The 20,807-nt window shown below is 35.9% G+C and overlaps 1 protein-coding gene across 1 annotated transcript in view; it reads right to left on the reverse strand.

Annotated features, from left to right (window-relative positions):
• LOC150105511 (uncharacterized) overlaps positions 1-2,489 on the reverse strand; it is a 106,890-nt gene extending 104,401 nt beyond the window's left edge. The window contains exon 1 of the mRNA XM_090394852.1: positions 1,984-2,489. The gene's annotated coding sequence lies outside the window, so the exon portion shown is untranslated. The remainder of the gene's footprint in view (positions 1-1,983) is intronic.
• Between the last annotated feature and the right edge of the window lie 18,318 nt (positions 2,490-20,807).

A 20,807-nucleotide genomic window follows, 5' to 3' on the forward strand; every position in this document is an offset into this window, starting at 1 on the left:
CGGTTAGTTTCCTAGTTTTTGTTACTTTCCATTGCTTAGCAGTGTATCCCTGAACATGCTGACAGATATCAGTCAGTGAAACTAGTAGGATATTAAACAATTATTTACTTGACTAATATACCGAAGTAAGTCTTTAATTTATTAATACTAGTGGTCAAGAAAAAAGGTCATAATATAAACAAGCAACAAGTTCAGAAAAATACAAATTTTCATTTTTTTGAGCTGCCATTTTATTCATGCTTTCCATTCTAGGGTTAAGGATTATATCTTTAAAAATGAAATAACATATGGATTTAAAAAAAAGCATGCTAAAATTGTAGCCTGGGCCCAAAAATGGCTAATTATTATTTTCTTGACCTCCATGGAGTAACAAAGATCATTAGAGGTGAACAACTCTAGTCAACAAAGTCCATCATAGTACTCTTATCAAGAGTATTCCAAGAGGTCTTGTATAAAGGTCTGGGCATCAACAAAATAACAGATGAAACTTTTTTTTTTTTCCTCTCTCTCTCTCTCTCTCTAAAGTACAGTAATATGATTGCATCTGAAAAGATATTACAGAAGCTGTAGCTCCCCAAAGCATGCAAGCTTCAAAGATGAACAATGTCATGTATTAATTGCAACATTACACACTTGTTTCACAAGTTTCAGTCATAACCTTTTGAAATACCTGAATACTAGTAACTCCTGCTTTCAAAATATCTGTAAAACACTATCACTCATAAGTAGTAGGTGAATACAAAGATTTATTGTCGCAAAGACTCCTGAAATTTATGTTATCTTCTCAGTTTAAAGATCTGACTATTTGCTTTAAGTTGTTTTTCACTTCATGCTTAATCATTTCCTCTCTTCAATGTTTACCCTTGCCATTTCACTTTTATGGTTATATCATTTTATTTTATTTTTTTAATCAAGTACTCATCCGAAATTAAGTAAATCTTGACTATTACAATCTAGACTTTCTGGCAACTGAAAGAGAAATTATTACATTCTTTTCATGTGATTTAGTCATTTACAAGGGAATCATGGATTTAACCTGACACAGATTATCATGAAATTTTATTTTGGTTACTTTTTTTTGTATAAAATCGAATGTGCGGCACTGAAGATTGCTCCATGTAGTATAACTGCTTATCAATTTCTAACATATGGAGCACCATGAAACAAAGTTATGCCTGTATATAAGAAGCATCTCCCCTTCCCTTCATCATATTGGATTTATATAATGCCAATCATTTTCATACCCAGTACTGCAGAGATCTTAATTACTTTCTTCCACCCAGATTTGCTGTAAGCTCTTCTCATCTGAGTCACTTAGGTTATTCCTTCCCTTCAACTTTCTTATCGCCCCCCCCTCCCATCTACGGAATAATTGCATGCAATTTACCATCGCTAACTATTAGGTATTCATTATACAGAAATAGCGCCTGAAGTTTGTACAACATAAATTCACTTTTCATTAAGGAAAAAATAAAGTCAGTAATTTTTATTCACAGCGACGCACTTAGGTAAACAGAAATATATTTTGGCATTTTTAAATGTCGGTGACATGAAAATAGTTACACCCACACTTATTCGGCGAAGTTGTCAAACTTAATTTTCAGCCTTCTTAATTGTAAAGTATCTTACAATAAACTATTTACTGGCAGATTAGTCTAAAAGAAATTAATTCACATAATGTAAGCACTAAATCCAGAAATCGTAATCAGTACAAAATCAAGCCGTTAAAAAGAGAGAATTCCACGATTTTGTAGTCATGAAATATCAACAACCATAACTCGCCCAACTACCCAAGACCTGTTTCTAAAATCTATTTTTCGGCTATGTAGCAATATTATACTATATGGGCAAAGAAAATCAGTGAAATAGCACTATTATTTGAGGATTATGATTCTGACGATAGATGTATCAACTATATTAATATATCAATTTCTCACAAGTTGACCAACATTTCAAACAAAATATAATTTATTTAAAACGTACCTTTTCATTTTCCCCTCTTTACTAAGGGTGATTTAAGGTGGAATAATCCATCAACGCAACAAAATTTTCAGATAGATTACGAATGCATAACTAGATACTCAACATGCACCATATGATTTATTAGAACCAGCTTCAAAAAAATATATTAACTGTTTCATTTCACGATTAGCATATTAGCATTTATACCAGATCATTTTTTTTTTAGTTCACTGCAAGTTAAACACAATATGGCTGCTGGACGTCCGTGTTTGTATATCCACGACCGACATTTCGTTATATGACCTCACTGTCTGATATATTTAAAAAATTATTAACTCTCCAGTAATAAACACGCCATTCCTTCGTTTTCCCATGAGGAACAAAATGAACACGACATATCAAGTAAGGAAACAAAGTCATGGAAGTACTATATTACCATACATGGCATCGCTTTTCGCAGCAAACCACATAAAGCAAAATCACAGTACTGCTCAACAGACGTACTATGCTGTATAGGAAGTTGCACAGATCCCATCATCAGAACATGACAGAATTAATTTTCTGCAGAACTGTTGCGCCCTCATGGGATATGAAAGCAACATTAAAAATATATATATAATAAAATAAAAACTGATATTGATATGCTATATTTTTTGTATTTTATAATGACAAATTCTTTGCTATGAATTATGTCTTCAGATTCAACTATAAAATATTTCACATCATGACAAACAATATGAACTTTAAAAAAAGTTAATAATATAGACATTAACTGTGATACTAAAAGTAAATTGTTTGTTATTGTTTAGATTAAAAACGATATACAACGTGAATCAGAAAACAAAACCTCCTCAGATTTAAATAACTTTCATGGCTTAAAACAAAAATTGTATAGAATTATTCAAAAACTTCAATATATTTCATCTAACGTTACATGGACATCGTCAGGGAGATAGACCGTTAATTACATTCAAAATATGAACCAAAATAATGAGTCATAAATCATGCGTATATGCTAGTGACTAATATACGCATGATTATATTATTATATATATATTATATATATATACTTATATACTATAAGTATATATATATTATATATATACTTATATCATCATCATCATACGTATCAAGCATGGCCTGTTCTTGGCTTAGAAGTCATTGTTGAATCGTTTAAGAGGACGTCCTGGTTTTCTTTTTCCTAATGGCTTGTACTTTAAGGCTTGTTTTGGTATACTTATATACTATAAGTATATATATGATTATATATATACTTCATCTGCACTCGGTTGCAGATGAAGTATATATTACGCTATGAGTTCAAAGAAACAATTGTAGCAAATTAATAATTATTTTAGATAAAAATTATTTAAAATAATTATTAATTTTAAAAAGCAGTCTATCTCCCTTACGATTTCTGCGTAACGTTGGGCGAAATATATTAGAGTTTTTGAATAAATTCTCTATAACTTTTGAAACATGTGTAAGCCGTGAAAGTTATTTAAATATGTCTAGTGGACATGTTCCATTAATGCTATTAAAACTCCCACAAAAAGTAAAAAAAAAAAAAAAAAACTCATAAAAACACAAATAAATAAAACGCCTTTTATTCCACTGTGTCCATCTCGGTCATTACGATACGGCAGATCCTGGTTCAAACCAAGGGAAGTATTTCTATACTATGATACCACTGTAATCGCACTTAACAAAATGGGATGATACAGTCAGGGAATAACGTTTCCCCGAAGCTGATGCACCAAAACAATTTCGTGATATATTCCATATTAAATATAGTATATCACGAAAAGCATTCTCTATTATAATAGTTTGCATGAATACAGCAGACCTTTTGTGAAACCCGAGGCTGTGGTAATAACATTTCTTTGTGAACCTCTACAATTGCAGACAATATGAATTCCTACTTGAGAGAAAAGAAAGGCTCATGCTGAGTGAGACGAACGCACGACCATTTTGGGCACTCTCTTATTCCTTTCTCAATTTATGTCTTCTTGATTGCATACTCCATTTGTCTTCTTTCAACATGATTTTTGCATTTTCAACTTTGCTGAAGGTTGATTTAAGAATTCTAATTACTGTAATTGGAGGAACCAACTGATGACTGATATGAAAGCATCTGATAACGCCTCAGTAGAAATCGGTTATTTATAACTCATGCGTTATTTCCCTTACTTTGCACAACTGTAGTCATTTAACACGTGTCCCTTGATGTCATTATTAATATATTTGCTGTAGAGTGGGTTTTATTTTCCACTTGTGCACAATATTTGAGAAAACTTAGTATATCACAAAATGTTTTGCTAAAGAACTGCAAATCCCTAATATTTCACCTAATTCACTAGAAACAGCTTCAGTTTGTTATTTGTCATAGTACCATTGCTAAAATACTACTCAGATCTTAAGTACCACCTTAGTAGAATGTTTTCCTGTTATGTAATGAATAACCTTAATTTTGACATAAATGGTTTATCCTCTCATCAATTTTGGTGATACTACCTCAAGCTATGAATAAGCTGAAATTTTGTTTTGCTTTGTTTGCAAGTGTTCTTAGAGACTGCTTAGATAAGCTCCTCTTTAAAGGTTGGGAAAATAATTATCGTATTAAATAGGATCTGAGCTCAATTTCTTTTGAAATTTAAGAATGTATACATTTGTATAGCGCAATGGAAGTAGCGTATTACATCAACAGAACAAATCCTCACAAGAAATAGTGTCTTAAGCTCGATTCTAGTCTGCAATTAGAGTATTTTTTTCCTACCGTTACTCGATCTCTGGCAAGCGGGTTTTTTCTCCTGAAAACTTAGGCATTTTTCGCTTGTAAACTCCAGAAAATCGACAACCACACTATTTCAGGCAGCAAAAACATAGAGTTAGAAGTAGGAACCACAAGATGAGAGATATTGTCATCTCCGCTCTCAACTGAATGGCATGTGTAATTATTACTATTATTATTATTATCATTATTATTATTCGTGATACCTCCAAGGAGTCCGAAGACTCATCGCCGGAGAACACCTACTATACAACACTCCGTCTCCACTGCTACACCGAACCTCTACTACCAAGTAATCACCTACATCAACGCTATCTACTGCCCACAACCACCACGACAACAACAGCTAGTATTTTTGTTTGTAAATTGCGTGTGGCTAAAGGATCGATTTATCTGTATGCGGGATGAAAAACCCGAGTTTCCGGGAGAAAAAACCGTGCTACCTCTGTATGAGATTAGCTAACTCACCTTCAATTGAAAAAGTCCATATAAAAATTCCTCCCGTCATGACGAGAATCGAACTTAGGCCTTTTCTAATCGAAGGGCGCAACGTACCGTCGTTCTTCCAATTGCGCTACAGAGGCGCTTAAATTAGTGTGAAAAAAAAACGTCTCTCTTTATGTCTCCAATTAAAGATAGTAATTAGAGATAGTTTTGGGCCAGTTATCTCTGATAACTGGCACAAATCTGATAACTGGTTCAATATCTACGAATGATAGATTGATTCGTAGATATTGAACTTTTCCTTTTCCCCCTCTCAGTCTCCAAAAGTTAGATTGGGGAAAACGGCCTCACCTACTCCCTAATAGAGGAATAAAAGGCGTTAGCTGATTATTATTTATTTATTTAAGAATGCATCAGAGAGGTCAAAGATGAATCATTTTCCACTGATGTTTCCAATGGAACCTTCAAATATTTGCCGGCCTGGTTCGCCGAGTGGTTAGTGTATTCTCTCTCCAGCCAAAAGGCTGCTGGTTCGAATCCCACTGTGGTCACGGATGTTTGTAATTGTCTGTAGAAATACTAGTGGTGGTGGTGGCGGTTAATGGTAGATGGTTGGTATAGTTGGTGAACTGAGTGGTGGAGACAGAGAGTTGTAGTGTAGGTGCCCTCCCTCAATGAGTCTTTGGACTCGGAGGTGTCATGCAATAATAATAATAATGGACGCCAATAGAAAATCAGAGGTGAACGAAGATGATGAAATCCATAAAATAAAAAACACCTAGTGGAAACATATCCGTTTCCACAACAGTACAAGATCTCCCTAAGAAAAACCAATATAGGTGTAATTCTGGCCACCCACCAGGGAAACTACTAGGCTTTTTTTTTTCATCCACTCATCTGAGTTTATTGATCATTGACGCAGACAATTAGCGTTTTATCTGCTGAAAACTCTGATTTTAACCCTGCAACTTGGAAAAAGTAACATAGAATATACTCATTTAGATTGTACAAATTACAGTTTGGAATCACGAGATGGGGCAAGCTTCTATTCCTAGCTATCAGCAAGCATGAAACCCGGTTGCTATATGTGGCTAAGAGTGAAGATCAGCTCCCTACTGATTTCTAAAAACAACTAAAATTACATCTCAAACTCCACCTACTCTCTTTTGAGAAGAAAAGGTGTTTTCTGGAGTTTCTTTTTATAGGTGTGTTTCATGTTGGTCTCTATCAAGGAAGATTATGATTTTAAAATACGGCTTGTTATTAGAATGAAGGGTAAATTATCAAGAACTCATCAGTAGACACAGAACCTGGCAATTTTTCAAGCCACTGCAAGCGTCTAATATATAGAATTGTTACACTCTACAATTGTTAAAATCATCTACATCCAAGTTGTATGAGATTAAGTTTTAGATCTATAAATGGGTGAAAACAAAAGTGGAATATCTCAAAACAGAAATTAAACTAGCAACATTTATGACAACGTTCAAGCCAGTGTTAAATAATGGATCTGAGAACTGGGTTAGATATAAAACAGCTAATCAAAGATCACAGATATGATAGTTCGCAGGAAAATTATGCGAATGAAGAGATGACATCATTAGAAAAATCATATTAAAAAGGAAGATATTAGGAAGAAATTTGGCATTTGATAACATTCAAAAAAGTATGAGCAGAGCTTATCTTTATTATAGCTTAGCGTTAGAAATAAAACTTGATTAAACACCACGGATATTATAGTTCTCAGTAAATTAGAGGAGAAAGAGATGGCATCAATGAAATAATCGCATTAAAGATGAAGACATTTGCAAGAAACTTTACGTTGTTAGCATTCAGGAGTGTCTATCAGAGCTTATTTATATTATATTAAATTATACAGAATGTGATAGGAAAGTTTATCAAAGCAAGTGTTTGATGGCAGTAGGACCAAGATCTCGTTGGACTAATGCAATTACAAGTGTCTTAGAAGACCAAGATCTTGTTGAACTCTGCAGTTATAAGTTTCTAAGAAGACCAAAATATAAGATATGATATTAGTCCTTGCAGATAACAGATTAATTATGAGGAAAATTGGCGATAGGAAGTTAACAATATTGTAGTTATTGTAGTATCCTGTATATCCTTCGAACATATTAGGAACTTAATGAAGATTATTATGACGGTGAAAGCCACGAATTGAAGTCGCCATTATTATTGAAGTTCTTACATATTTTTCCATCATTAAAAAACAAAGGTACAGATACATCCATTGGCCGAACAGAAAACTTGTACAAAGAGGAGTGTATACGTAGTACACGTTTCCCTCACTTTGAGGCCATTTCTCCTCCTAATTTAAACTCGAAATAGCTTGAAAAAATATATAATTTTTGGTCTCTACAGCAAGTTTCCGCTTAATTAATCTTTAGCATGACCAATGCGCTAAAAGTAATATAGGTTACCAATTGACAAAGAAAAAAAAGTTGTAATTAAATATAGAAGTTTAATCTTCTAAAAATGCTGTTGGATATTGATTCACATATTTGTAAAATTCCTGTCGTTCTGGAATGAAAATGTCTCAAAGCAGATGAAAGAGGCTTTCGATTGCCTAGAGATCTTTTAGGCTAATGGATATGGTAATGAAATGATGCAAAGTCTACTGAATGCCACAGACAGAATTCTTTTTTTTTTAATCAACATTTTGAACTTAGCATTAAGTGATCTTAATTTTATGAGATTGTATTTATAATCAAAAGCATCATTGATTGAAGAGGATGCTTCTTGGAATGCAGAATTGAAAATATTATGAAGTATTATCTTGGGTGATTATATGTACAGCAACTTTGAATTCTAAGATCAGGGCCGAGCCAACCCGAGGCTGCAAGGGGTGCACTGCACCCGGGCTACAACATTGATAGAGCTGCATTTTATGTAGCTAATATCTAATTTGGATTATAAAATGCAGTATTAAGGGTGGCCGATAAAGTTTGCGCCCGGATGGCAATTACCCTTGGCGTGCCCCGTCTAAGATAATTCAATTGCAACGGTTGTATTAGAATTTATTAGTTCAACATGAACCTTTCTATGAGTAAATCACCAAAACCATACAAATTCATTTCAGTATGTAGATTAGCCTCAGCTGAGATGTAGTTTATCCATCACTCTGGCAAACAGTCAGAAAGGCCATCCTCTTAACATAGTGATAGCACTTCTGATTCACTAATAAGTAACAGATTAATCTCTAAACAACATTTCAACTTCAGTATTGCAAATGAGCCTCTGTGCTGAAAATATATCAATATGTCGGTATGCTTTTAGGGTTTGACATTTTTACAAACCATTGCAAATGGTGGTGAATGATGATATGGCTATATATGAACATGTATATCAGTATTCTTTTCTAGTACAATTGACAGCGCGTCGTCATTTAACCATGCTATCGACCAGGACGTATATATACGTCCACATTACCATGGATGCGAAGTGCATATTAAAATTGTAATACCATTGATATTACATTGAAATGTAGGATGGATACGAAGCTTTGGGGATATATATTTGATCTTTAATGGCCGGTAAGGCTTAATGTGTTGGTAAGAACATGCTTTTTAATTTGTATTATGGGAATACTAAGACAAGTGATGTGATGTCATAAGCTTTTTTATACGAGTTGCCCAGTCCCGAAGTTACTTCAGGAGCAAACTTTGTTTGCTTACACTAGGATAAAGGATTATACCAAGAATATAATTTCTTGGCATCTTCATTTATAGTATAACCAAGTGGAAAAACTTCCAACTACATTTTACTTTGTTTGAAACGTATTCCAATTCCATTCCTGTTTTGCTAGTTATCTAAATGATTTCCGTTGTTATTATCATTATGATTAGTCTTGACTGCCCTCCTTCCAGAAATAAAAGTTTTCATTACATAAAACCTGCAAACTGGCCAATGGGACACATACAATAATTATGACACTGGACTCATAGATTTAAATGTTTCGGCTGTAATTGCAAACATCCAATTTAACACCGAATTCTTATTTCTTCTAATTCATTCTCTATTGTTGCAGTTTGCCCGCTAATTCGTTCACTACAACAGAGAAATAGTTTCAGCTGTATTTTTTAAGTTCACATTTTCACCATATTCCTATACTGTACGCCCACAGATACGAGACCCTTCGACACTTCTACGCATGTCAGAAGAAGGAGAGTCCATTCCGATAATAGGGTAATTAATCCGTCTTGTGTGATGAGTTGTTTATTAGCGCAAGTCGGAAAATTAACTTTTCTTTTATGGTTTTGAATTGATTGACGAATTTAAAAATGATGATTGAGATTGTGGATTTCGTTTTCGTTTTTCGCTGAGAGTTTTTGGATCAGTATTCGTTCAGTGCAAGGTAAGGTTTTGGCTTTTAATGTAACTTTCCTCGGCCCTCTCATGTTCCCTTGCCCTCTGCCCATCAGTAGTCTTCCACCTCTAGAAGGAGATTTCGACTGCCGGTCTACACTTGGTGAAAGAAGGGACACTGCAGGTCCCGAATCACACAGCCCCCATTAAATCACGGGTTGATTTAATTTAAATCATTGCTGCTACTTCGTGCTTTTTGCCAACGCTCGGTTTTGCTAGCAGTCCTTTGCGGCTACGGGATTCTCTTTGTGGGTAGACCATTGATTGGGTCTACGGGACTTTTAATCGGATTTAAGGACCAGCTCTCTTAAACAGTGCTTTTACACCTAATTATCTCATGAGTGAAGTTGACGCTGACGTCCTGGTAGAGTCACTTGACAGAGGTCTGACCATAAACATACTTAAAAAGATTCTTAAAAAATTTGAAATCAATTTTTACTCTATGTCGGGGTCGGCGAAGAGGGTGACGATGCTCCAACAGAAAAGAGGTTAGACTTGGTGATCTCTGCGCCCTCACACTTCACAGAGATCCGAACACTCAAGAAGCAAAAGCGAAAAACCACACCAAAAGTGGATGGAATGGAAGAAGACGGACCCCTTCTGCCTCCACTAGAGAAAAGATACCTCCGATCATACTCCTCGAAAAACAAAGATGAATGTCTCTTAAGGCCACCATTTCCAATCTACAGATCTCTTATATCACTGCCAAAAATGTCACCGACGGCATCAAGATTCAGGCCACCACAGTCATGGACTAACGAAAACTGAGGCACACAGTATCACACCTTCTCTCTCGGCTCATAGAAAAATCTGAAGGTGGCGTTCAGAGGATTGTCTGAAGACGTATCCACAGAAGTGGCTGCTGATCTATGCCATCAAGACCTGCCACCCATCAAGGTCAGCAGAATGATCAAAAAAAAAAAAAAAACAAGACGCTAATGCAACTAGTATTAATTGAGATCCATCAATTTTACAAAAAGATTTATGACCTGATATCAATCTGTGACTTAAAATCAGCCCAGAACACTTAAGGAAAAGGGCTTCAACAGATCAGTGCCACAGATGTCAAAAGTGTGGCCATGCCCAGAAAATGTGTAAGGCTGAGTCTAATTGCCTAAAATGCAGGAACAGCCACCCAACCAATATCTGTACAAAGCCGAAAATCATCCCGACTAATGTACCAACTACAGTGGCCCACACACAGCCAACTACAGAGGATGCACTCAAAATCCAAAGAAATAGAAGATCGGAGATAGACACTCTTCCTCCCCCAGTAGTTCCACGCCAGAGGCTTCAGCACCACAGCCTCTCAATGACCAGCAAAAATTGTCAGAAGCCATCTGCCGCAGTCAGAGGCCTTTAAAAGAACAAATCAACAAAGACAGATAAGGATATATGCGGATGTAGTCCGTTCTAAACAGATAACTCATGAACAAGATCAGCCAGTACCACACACAAACCTGACAGCTATCATCATCTCTTCTCGTGCAAATATGCTGCTAGATTTCAGCAGATCCTACCCCTACGCCATTCTCTACTAAAAGATTCCTAAAGGATACACAAACCATCCTCACAGCACTCATTCATGAACAGAAATTAACTAAATCCAGAATCTCTGCAGATTATCGCATAGAATGCGAACGGCCTCAGAAATAAGGTCTTGGAGTTCCAAGAGTTCACCCAAAGACATCAGCCAGATGTAGTTTTGATAAGTGAAACGCATATGAGACCATCGGACAAACCAAAAATTACGGGATTTCATCTGTACAGAACTGACAAGCTGACCCACAGAGGCTGGGGAACTGCCATTTTCATCAAGAATTATATTAGTCATCACTCTGTAAACATCCCACCTACCACTAATCTTGAGGTTACAGATATAAAAGTTCTCACGAGCTCGGCTGGTAGACTAAAAATGTATGCTGCATGCAGTCTTCCATTAAAATCATTACTGTTCTCGGATTTGGATGCCATCTTGGGCATCAGTGAGCCTATCATCATTGCTGCTGACTTAAACGCCAAGCATCACTCTTGGAACAGTCGAACTACCAATAGGAATGGCCATATACTTGCTAACTATGCAGGATCCAACAATGCGGTTGTGGCAGGTCCTACTGAACCTTCCATAGTGCGTATGGCTGGAAGACTCCAGCACAGTTTAATGACACTACATGATCTTTCATCTGACATAATCCAATACCGCTGCAGTTGTGAAACCAAGGAAAACTAACCCCCCCCCCAGACACACACTCATTCATATCATGGGAAAGGTTGTCAGAAGTACTCTCCCAAAATATATTGGTCCTGTTCTGCTTATAAAATCCAAAGAAGAAACTGAAGCAACTGTTAAAGACCTGACCCAACAAATTAACACAGCCCTTACAGCATTCACTATTTCTGCAACTACTCAGGCCCACCACTTGCCAGAAGTTATCATGAACCTGATCAAGGAGAAAAATAAGGCTAGAAAAAGGTTTCATAATACCTGCACACCACAAGACAAACGAATCCTGAATAGGCTCAATTCTGCAGTTAGAGATGCCTTTAAAGCACAGAAGTCAACTTTGGGAAGAAAGATTGACTTCTATTTCTCCTAATCCCCCCCCCACACACACACGCTCTCCAATTAGATCTGGGCATCATCCACTGATGCAGATAAAGCCGAAACAAGAGCAGAAAACTTAGTCAAGCAATGCAAACCCTTATATGAACATCTAGATTTCAATCACATCTACAAGATTCATTAATATCTCAGATGTTCACTAAAATCTTCCGTAAGCTGCTCCAATCAAATTGCACCCAAATCACCAGTAGAAATATATGATATAATCAAGAAATTAAAACACAAAAAGGCTCCTGGACCTGATGGCATCACCAACAAGGTGATTAAGCTGCTGCCTCATATAGCTATAGTATATCTGATCAACATAATTAATTCCATCCTCCGTTTCAAACAATTCCCATCCTGTTGAAAGGTGGCGGATATAACTCCAATCCATAAGACCAGAAAAGACCTGCGCCTGGCCCAAAATTATTAGCCAATCAGCCTCATCTCAAATTTGGGTAAATTTGCAGAAAAAGTTATTCTTACCAGACTCCAAACCTCCGTACACATGTTAAACATTCTTCCTAAAGAGCAGTTTGATTTCGTCAATTTCATAGTACCACCCAACAGATACCTAGACTAGTTGAATACATCTCCATTGGATACAATTGGCATCAACGCACTGGGGCTGTTTTCCTTGACATAGCCAGGGAATTTGATAAATTTGTGGCATTTCGGATTGCTGCATATACTGATCTAAACTGGAATACCATTGGAAATGGTTCACCTAATTAAACCATACCTTCTTGAGAGGCATATGCAAATCAACATGAACGGTACAGTATCAGCACAGAAACGTATCTTGGCTGGAGTTCCACAAGGATCCTTACTAGCTCCTATTCTGTTTTCCATATACATGTCTAATATCCCGCAAAATCCATTGTCATCCATCATTGTCTTCTACGCGGATGATACAGCAATATTAGCCAGATCTCTACAACCACATCTTTCCATCAAAAAACTGCAAGAAAACTACTACAGATTGAAAAATGGCTCTCCAAATGGAGACTGCAAGTAAATCCCCCAGAAGAGCTTAGGCATGCTATTTATAAGGAGGCTGATTCTTACTAAAGCGGACATCTTCCTGTTTAACACAAAAATCTCGTGGCAAAAAGTCAAATACCTTGGTGTAGTACTAGACAGAAGGCTAACTTTCAGCTGCCACACTAAGTCTCTCTGTGCAAAGGCATCAAATGGCATTGTTTAACTCTATTCTCTAATCAACAGGAACAGTAAATTAAACACCAGAATCAAACTACTTATCTACAAACTGATGTTTCATCCTATTCTCACTTATGCTTCTCTGGCTTGGAGCCATACCGCTGATACTAATTTTCCCAAATTACAACGAATGCAAAATAAATGTGTATATGATCCTAAACGCTCCATGGTTCTCAGAAAAGTGCAACTCCATCGAGACATAGATGTCCCCCAATATTTACACTTTCCTGCAAACTATAGCAACAAATTTCTTTTCAAAAGCATCTACGCGGATTACGCGGAGCAATGCACAGGGCAAATCGGCAGCTGGAGCGTTGGCAAAAATGTTTACCGAGCGTACCGACTAATAAACCGCAAACGTATGATAGGAAAAATAAGAATATGATAGTGAGTGTAAAGAAAATGAAAGAGCGAGTGTTACAGAGATTCTTTAGTAAGAGGTGTGATAATTGAGAGTTTAACAAACTCATACCAACCTGGTGCGAGCGTTAAGGATGTAAGCAAGTCAATTAGAATGCAAAAGCAGTGGGTGAAAGAATTGATAGTAGTAGCAGGTACAAATTATTTGAAAGGAGACAAAATGGCTACGAGAGAGGATTTGAAGGAATTGCTTGAGGTAACAAAAGAGAAGCGTGAGAGAGTTCGGATGGTGAGTATGACAGTGAAGAGTATAGAATGAGGGCCATAATTGCTAATGACTTTATGTGTGGATTATGCAGGAGGAGTGGTGTGGAATTTGTGGATGTGGAGTGAGTTCGATAGGCTAAAGGATTTATATAAGATGGATGGTTTACAATTGAATGGATTTGGTGTACGGAAACAGAATCTAGTTCCTCCTCCTCATACACTTGAGTTTCTTCATCCAGTGAAGAAGCAGCAGTGAGCTCAACGTTGCTTTTAGCTTTTGGATGTCTTTAGCTTGCAGAGACAGTTTCTTTCCATAGAACAGTTGTAACTCTTCTTGCCTATGCCTTATCATTTTTGTAACTGACATTATGCCCATGGTATTCTTTCCACATCATATTTTTTTACGAACTTGCTTAATAAAATTACACATGCATTTCACTTCTTCCATGTATATTCTTCCAAAGTAGTATTGTAGTCACTTCTGACAAGATCAAGATCAAGATAATATAAGGAATCGTGACATGATTGGTTGTTGAGATGATAATGTCATTGTGTGTGTGTGTGTGTGTGTGTGTGTGTGTGTGTGTGTGTGTGTGTGTGTGTGTGTGTGTGTGTGTGTGTGTGTGTGTGTGTGTGTGTGTGTGTGTGTGTGTGTGTGTGTGTGTGTGTGTGTGACGTCATGAGTTTGGAATTTTAGGAATTTTTCCGGGGAGCATCTGTGTGTGTGATGTCACCTTGTATGTTTTGTTCGCTATGGAATTATGGGTGATGATTAGAGATAAGGATTCGTGTCGTGATTGGTTGTGCACTTCTGACAAGATCAAGATCAAGATAAGATAAGGAAGTGTGACGTGGGTGGGTGTTGTTATGAGACGTAGATAAGTGACGTAATTTGTTAATTGTCAATAAATGACGTAATTTGTTAGTTGTAAATAAGTGACGTTATTGTTTTGAATGGAAAGGAAGATATATTAGTGAATAAAGAATCGTGCCATGATTGGTGGGTCACTTCTGACAAGATCAAGATCAAGATAAGATAAGGAATCGTGACGTGAATGTTTGTGATTATCAGATGTAGATAAGTGACATAATTGTTAGTTGTAAATAAGTGACGTTATTGTTTTGAATGGAAAAGGGAGATATATTAGTGGATAAGCATTTACAAAAAGACAAAAAAGAGGAAAACCAAATGGCATTTAAATAAAATAAATTAAAAACAAACGGAGACTTAAAAGCTTGCAATAACTTTTTCGTATGTAGTCTAAAATTCTAATGATAATTTAAATTTACTTACAATCTTTCCAGGATGATTCTTCTTAATGCAAATAGATATTCCAAAATAGTTGAATTTTTATCCACACCACAACACATAAAAACACAATTTTGAAAGAACGAAATTTCTGTAATAACCTGAAAAGCTATTTGACTTTTGTTCCTTAGATTTTCTGTCTGTTTGGTACACCGTTAATTCCTTACCATTGGGTCATACTATGTTTTCATTCTCAAGGTGGTGAGTGTAACCTCAAACTGTCTTTTCCTGACTAATATATCTGCCAGTGATCAGTAATTTCCCATCGCTCACTGTGGGTTTTTTTTTTATGATTCTTTTTTTCAAATGATTGGTTATTATTTTCTATTCTACTTTTAAAATTCGGTTAACTACGTATTATAACCAGAATAACTGAGTAAAATAAATAAATAAACTGCGTGTGAATTATTTTCCCACACTGTTAATTTTCATTAGACTTGTTTGTAGATAACTGAGTGACTCATATCCAGATAGATCTCGTTTGGAGCTTGGGAACATTAGTTAGACATTTGTAATAAATAATCACTTTCATAGTGATTATTTCATAGACGTAGCATGGTTTCTTCAAAGGTAAAATTTTCCCAGGGTTGTGCATTACTGATGATTTCTGATGTAACTAGATGTTAATACTAGTGTTGGGTAGCAAAAGTTTGCAATTTGACCTCATTTGATGATGAGAACTAAGTTTTTCGAATTACTTCCTTTCATAGACGTATCACGGTTTCTTCAAAGGTAAAATTTTTTCCCAGGGTAGTACATTACTCATGATTTCTGACTAATTATCTTCGAGGTGATACAAGAATTGATTACACTACTGTTAGGTAGCAAAAGTTTGCAATTTGACCTTGTGTGATCGATGAGAGCCAAGTTATTCGATGTTGTCGTTATTGGTTTTCGATTGGTTCTGATTTTTTTATAAATAGACTAATGGGGCGGTGCTTCCCTTTGTCTTTCTAGAATTTGGAATATCTCTATGCATTCCGAAGTTCGTAGTTCCAAAATGAGTTTTTCTGGAGAAAAGGTAAGTTAATTATATGTCATTTTTATGGCAATGTCATTTGAAAATTTTAACATTAGTTGAATTTTTTTAGTGACTACATTAGCGAATTTTGTCTATAAAGTTATAAGGTGGTTTTATATATTGTTATTGATTGGGAAAAGATATTGAGTGTGGTTATTTACTAAAATTGTGTTAGTGAAAGCATCGCGTAGTGTCGAAATTGCAAAACACATTATGATAAGTAACATTTATCTGAAATCTAGAAAGTATTTTTTTAATGTCTGATTTTGAGGGCTGATGTTTAGTAAATTGTGTTAGTGAAACCATCGCATAGTGTCGAAATTGCAGAAACACTTTATGATGAGTTACATTTATCTGAAATCTAGAAAGTAAATTTTTTTAAAAGTCTAAGTTTTTAATATAAGTTTATAAGGTGGTTTTGAAATGGCATTAAAAACATGTTCATGAAAATACTTCAAACTGTTTCATGTTTAGTGAAATGTCCATAAGTCATTTTTTTATTTTTTATTTATTTATTTATTTTTTTGCTTGTTAGGGTTTTTGGGAAAATTTTTGAGGGTTGATGTTTAGTAAAATTGTGTTAGTGAAAGGATCGCGTAATGTTGCAATTGCAAAATCACATTATGATGAGTAACATTTATCTGAAATCTAGAAAGTATTTTTTTTAATGTTTGATTTTGAGGGCTGATGTTTAGTAAATTGTGTTAGTGAAACCATTGTATTGTGTTGAAATTGCAAAAACACTTTATAATGAGTAACATTTATCTGAAATCTAGAAAGTAATTTTTTAAGATCTAAGTTTTTAATATATAAGTTTATAAGGTGATTTTGCAATGAAATTAAAAACATGTTCATGAAAATACTTCAAAGTGGCTTTGTGTTAAGTGAAATGTCCATAAGTCATTATTATTTTTATTTTATTTTTTTGTTGTTAGGGTTTTTGGAAAGATTTTGAGGGGTGATGTTTAGTAAAATTGTGTCAGTGAAAGGATTGCGTAGTGTCGCAATTGCAAAATCACTTTAAGGTGATTAACATATATTTATAAAAGAGATTTCTGAATCTAGAAAGTAATTTTTTTTATAGCGATCATCAGTCATTCGGTTTGTTAGTGGTGGCATTGTGTTTAATCATGCACCAGTTATTGTCGAAGTTGATTTAACAGATTCATCTGTAAGTGAAAATGAACAACAACACACAGGTCATGGTATTAATCCACATGTTTCTCTTGCTGGTGTGGCTGGAAGCAGCCGTGACCCCCCCCCACAATTATTACATTCTGAATGTGAAACTAAAAGCTCTTCTACCACTACTGACCCCTCACTCTACAGGGATTTTTATACTGTTTCAGTGGGCCGATCATGTAATTCTATCAAATATCAAACTCGTCAATTGGAGTATGAAATTCGATTTCATGATCTTGAACTCCTCTCACCAGAGTGTCTTTTTTGAAATGTTTTGAGATATGCTTAATGAGATCATTCAGCGTTTATCGAGTTCAGGAACTTTTTCTCATGATTGGTTGGGAATTAGTGCATCCAGTTTAGAAAGCAATATTAACTTACCATTCATGTTGCTTTCTGAATTAACTATCCAAAGGATAGTTGATGCATTTTATGCTGTCGCCCAATCAAAACATGAGTTTCTTTTGGCAAATGATCTTGTCATCGATGTCGTACTTATCAATATAAGTAACAATGGAGGTGGAAGAACCAATGTAAAAAGAAGAATGCTGCTTAGCCTGGATGAATTTGTGAAAATAAAAAAAGCTATTGGGGAAATTACCAACAAAGACAATCTTTGCATGCCCTGAGCCCTTGTTATGGGTGTTTCTGCACACATTGATGATACCCAAACATACAGACAAGTGCGGTTAGATTGTAAAAAGTTACAAACAAAGAGGGCTTTTGCTCATTTCTTGCAGTATTCCAAAAGCAGGTCTCTTTCAAAAGCATTTGACTCCAAAATACCAAGTCGTAATTTTTTCAGCAAATGCTGATTTTTCTGTGGTGTTTCAGGGGCCAAATGCAAGTAAACAGATCTATCTTTTATATCACAAACAGCATTATGATTTAGTGTGTAGTGTGCCAGCTCTGTTTGGGGGTATCTATTATTGCCCCACTTGCTTTCGAACATTCCCAGAGTCTAGCAGATTACAATTGCATAGATGTCTAAATGTATACATCCATTGTCGCACAAACGCCATTCATAGTGTGCAGAACCTTCTTTTGTGTGAATCATGTAATAGATTTTTCTATGGCAATGATTGTCTGAATTCGCACATACAAAATAATATTTGTTCAAAACTCTATCGTTGTGGACAGCGTTTGGCTACTTTCACTACAGATAAAAGCCACATCTGTCCACCTGAAAATTACTGCAGCCACTGCAAGTTAGTTCACCCAAGACAGATGAGTTTTGTGCAAAAATCGGAGGTCTCAAATAAACAGGTTTCTATGATTTTTTTTGACACAGAAACTATTGCTAAAAATCATTGTCATGTTCCTGTCTTATGTATAGCTGATTTCGGTAGTCACCAATGCGAGTTCTGGGGTGAAAACTGTGTGGATCAGTTCCTAGATGAGTTGTTTTCTATCAAGAATATCATGAAAAGGGATCGAGATGGTAGGATCCTTCGGATTGTCAAACCAAAATACGAAAATATTCGTGTGATTGCACACAATTTTCGTAGTTTTGATGGGTATTTTATTTTGGAATATCTTTTTTCAAAAAATTTCCAATCCCATGTAGTGTTTGACAGATCGAAGATACCTGCTATCTATTATGACACTTTAAACATCATATTTCTTGATAGTTTTTCCTACATTAATGTCCCTCTAAGAAAACTACCAGCTATGTTCGATCTCCCAGAAGTTCATAAGGGTTTCTTTCCTCATACGTTTCACACATCTGATTCTCTGGATTATCGTGGAGTCATCCCCGATACTCCAGAGTTCAAGACTTGGTACGAAAATTAGCTAGACAGTGAATACTGTTTGAAAACGGAACTTTGGGTTATACAAAGGATGACGTGCATGTTTTGCATGACAGCTGCAACACTATTCACACTCACTTCATACAGCTCACTCAGATCAATCCATTTCTCCATGACATTACAATTGCAGGAGTATGTTTGAGAGTATTTCTCCAGAACTTTTTAAAACCTAACACTTTGGCCATACTTCCTGGTCGGGGGTTACAGGGGGGGGGGCAGATGTGCAAAGTCGAAAGGCTTTGCCTTGGCTCAAATGGCAAGAACAACAGAACAACATAACTATACAACATGCACGTTCTGTGGGGGGGGGGGGGATAGTCCACATCAGACCTTATTTTGTCGATGGGAAATGTGAAAGCATTTTATATGAATACTACAGTTGCTTCTATTATGGGTGCCAAAAATGTTACAGACCAAATACTTACCAACCATACAGAAATACAAACATGATCACCCTTTTTGAGCAAAGGATCATGAAAACTATTTTTGTAGCAAAGGATTTGATGTGATCTCAATTTGGGAATGCCAATATAATAGAGAAATTTCTGAAAATACAACCTTGAAAAACTTTATTGCTGCTCTTAATATTCCAGATCCCATTTTACCTCATAGTGCTCTGCATGGTGGCAGAACCAACTGCTACAAAATGTATCACAAAACTCAGTCAGAAGGGGAAGTTATTCACTATTTGGACTTCAATAGCCTTTATCCATGGGTAATGAAATACCAGGTATTTCCTATGGGGCATCCCGAAGTTATTCTCGATAATTTCGACTATTCTCCTAGGGTATACTTTGGTATTTGCCATGCAAAAGTGGAAGCACCTACTCTTTTTACTGGTTTTGCCCATCACAGCGAACAAAAAATTAATCTTCCCCCTCTGTAGAAAGTGTGCTTCCAAAATGGCCCCATTGTGCTCTCATATGGACCGATCTTTTACAGGTTTTTGGTGCACTCCAGAATTAGATTTAGCACGTGCTCACAGTTATAAAGTTTTAGAATTTTATGAGGTGTGGCATTTTTCTCAAAAATTTGAAGGTGAAGAAAACTTCTTTGCTCACTACATTAATATCTTTCTGAAGCTGAAACAGGAAGCATCTGGATGGCTGGAAGGTCAAAACCGACAGTCTTATTTGGATGAGTTTTTGCTAAGGTAAGGTGTTATGTTAAATAGTGAACACATTAGTAAAAATCCTGGTAAACATTCACTTGCTAAGTTTTTTTGAATTCCCTATGGGGAAGGCTTGGTATGAGAATGTTAAGAACTCAGACCCAGGTGATTTCCTCTTATGAAGACCTCGTAGAACTATTTTTAGATAACAGTAAAATTATCCAAGATGCCAGTCTAGTTTCAGAAGAGCAGGTGATGGTTGCCTACTCTCCTACTGATGGCACCAATGTGATCTCCTCATTTGTAGCTGCCTACAGTAGGATAAAGTTATATGAGGTCA

The sequence above is a fragment of the Typopeltis vanoorti genome, chromosome 6 (genome assembly GCF_054136105.1).
Source record: "Typopeltis vanoorti isolate ZY-2024b chromosome 6, IOZ_Tvanoo_1.0, whole genome shotgun sequence".
NCBI classification, from domain to species: domain Eukaryota; kingdom Metazoa; phylum Arthropoda; class Arachnida; order Uropygi; family Thelyphonidae; genus Typopeltis; species Typopeltis vanoorti.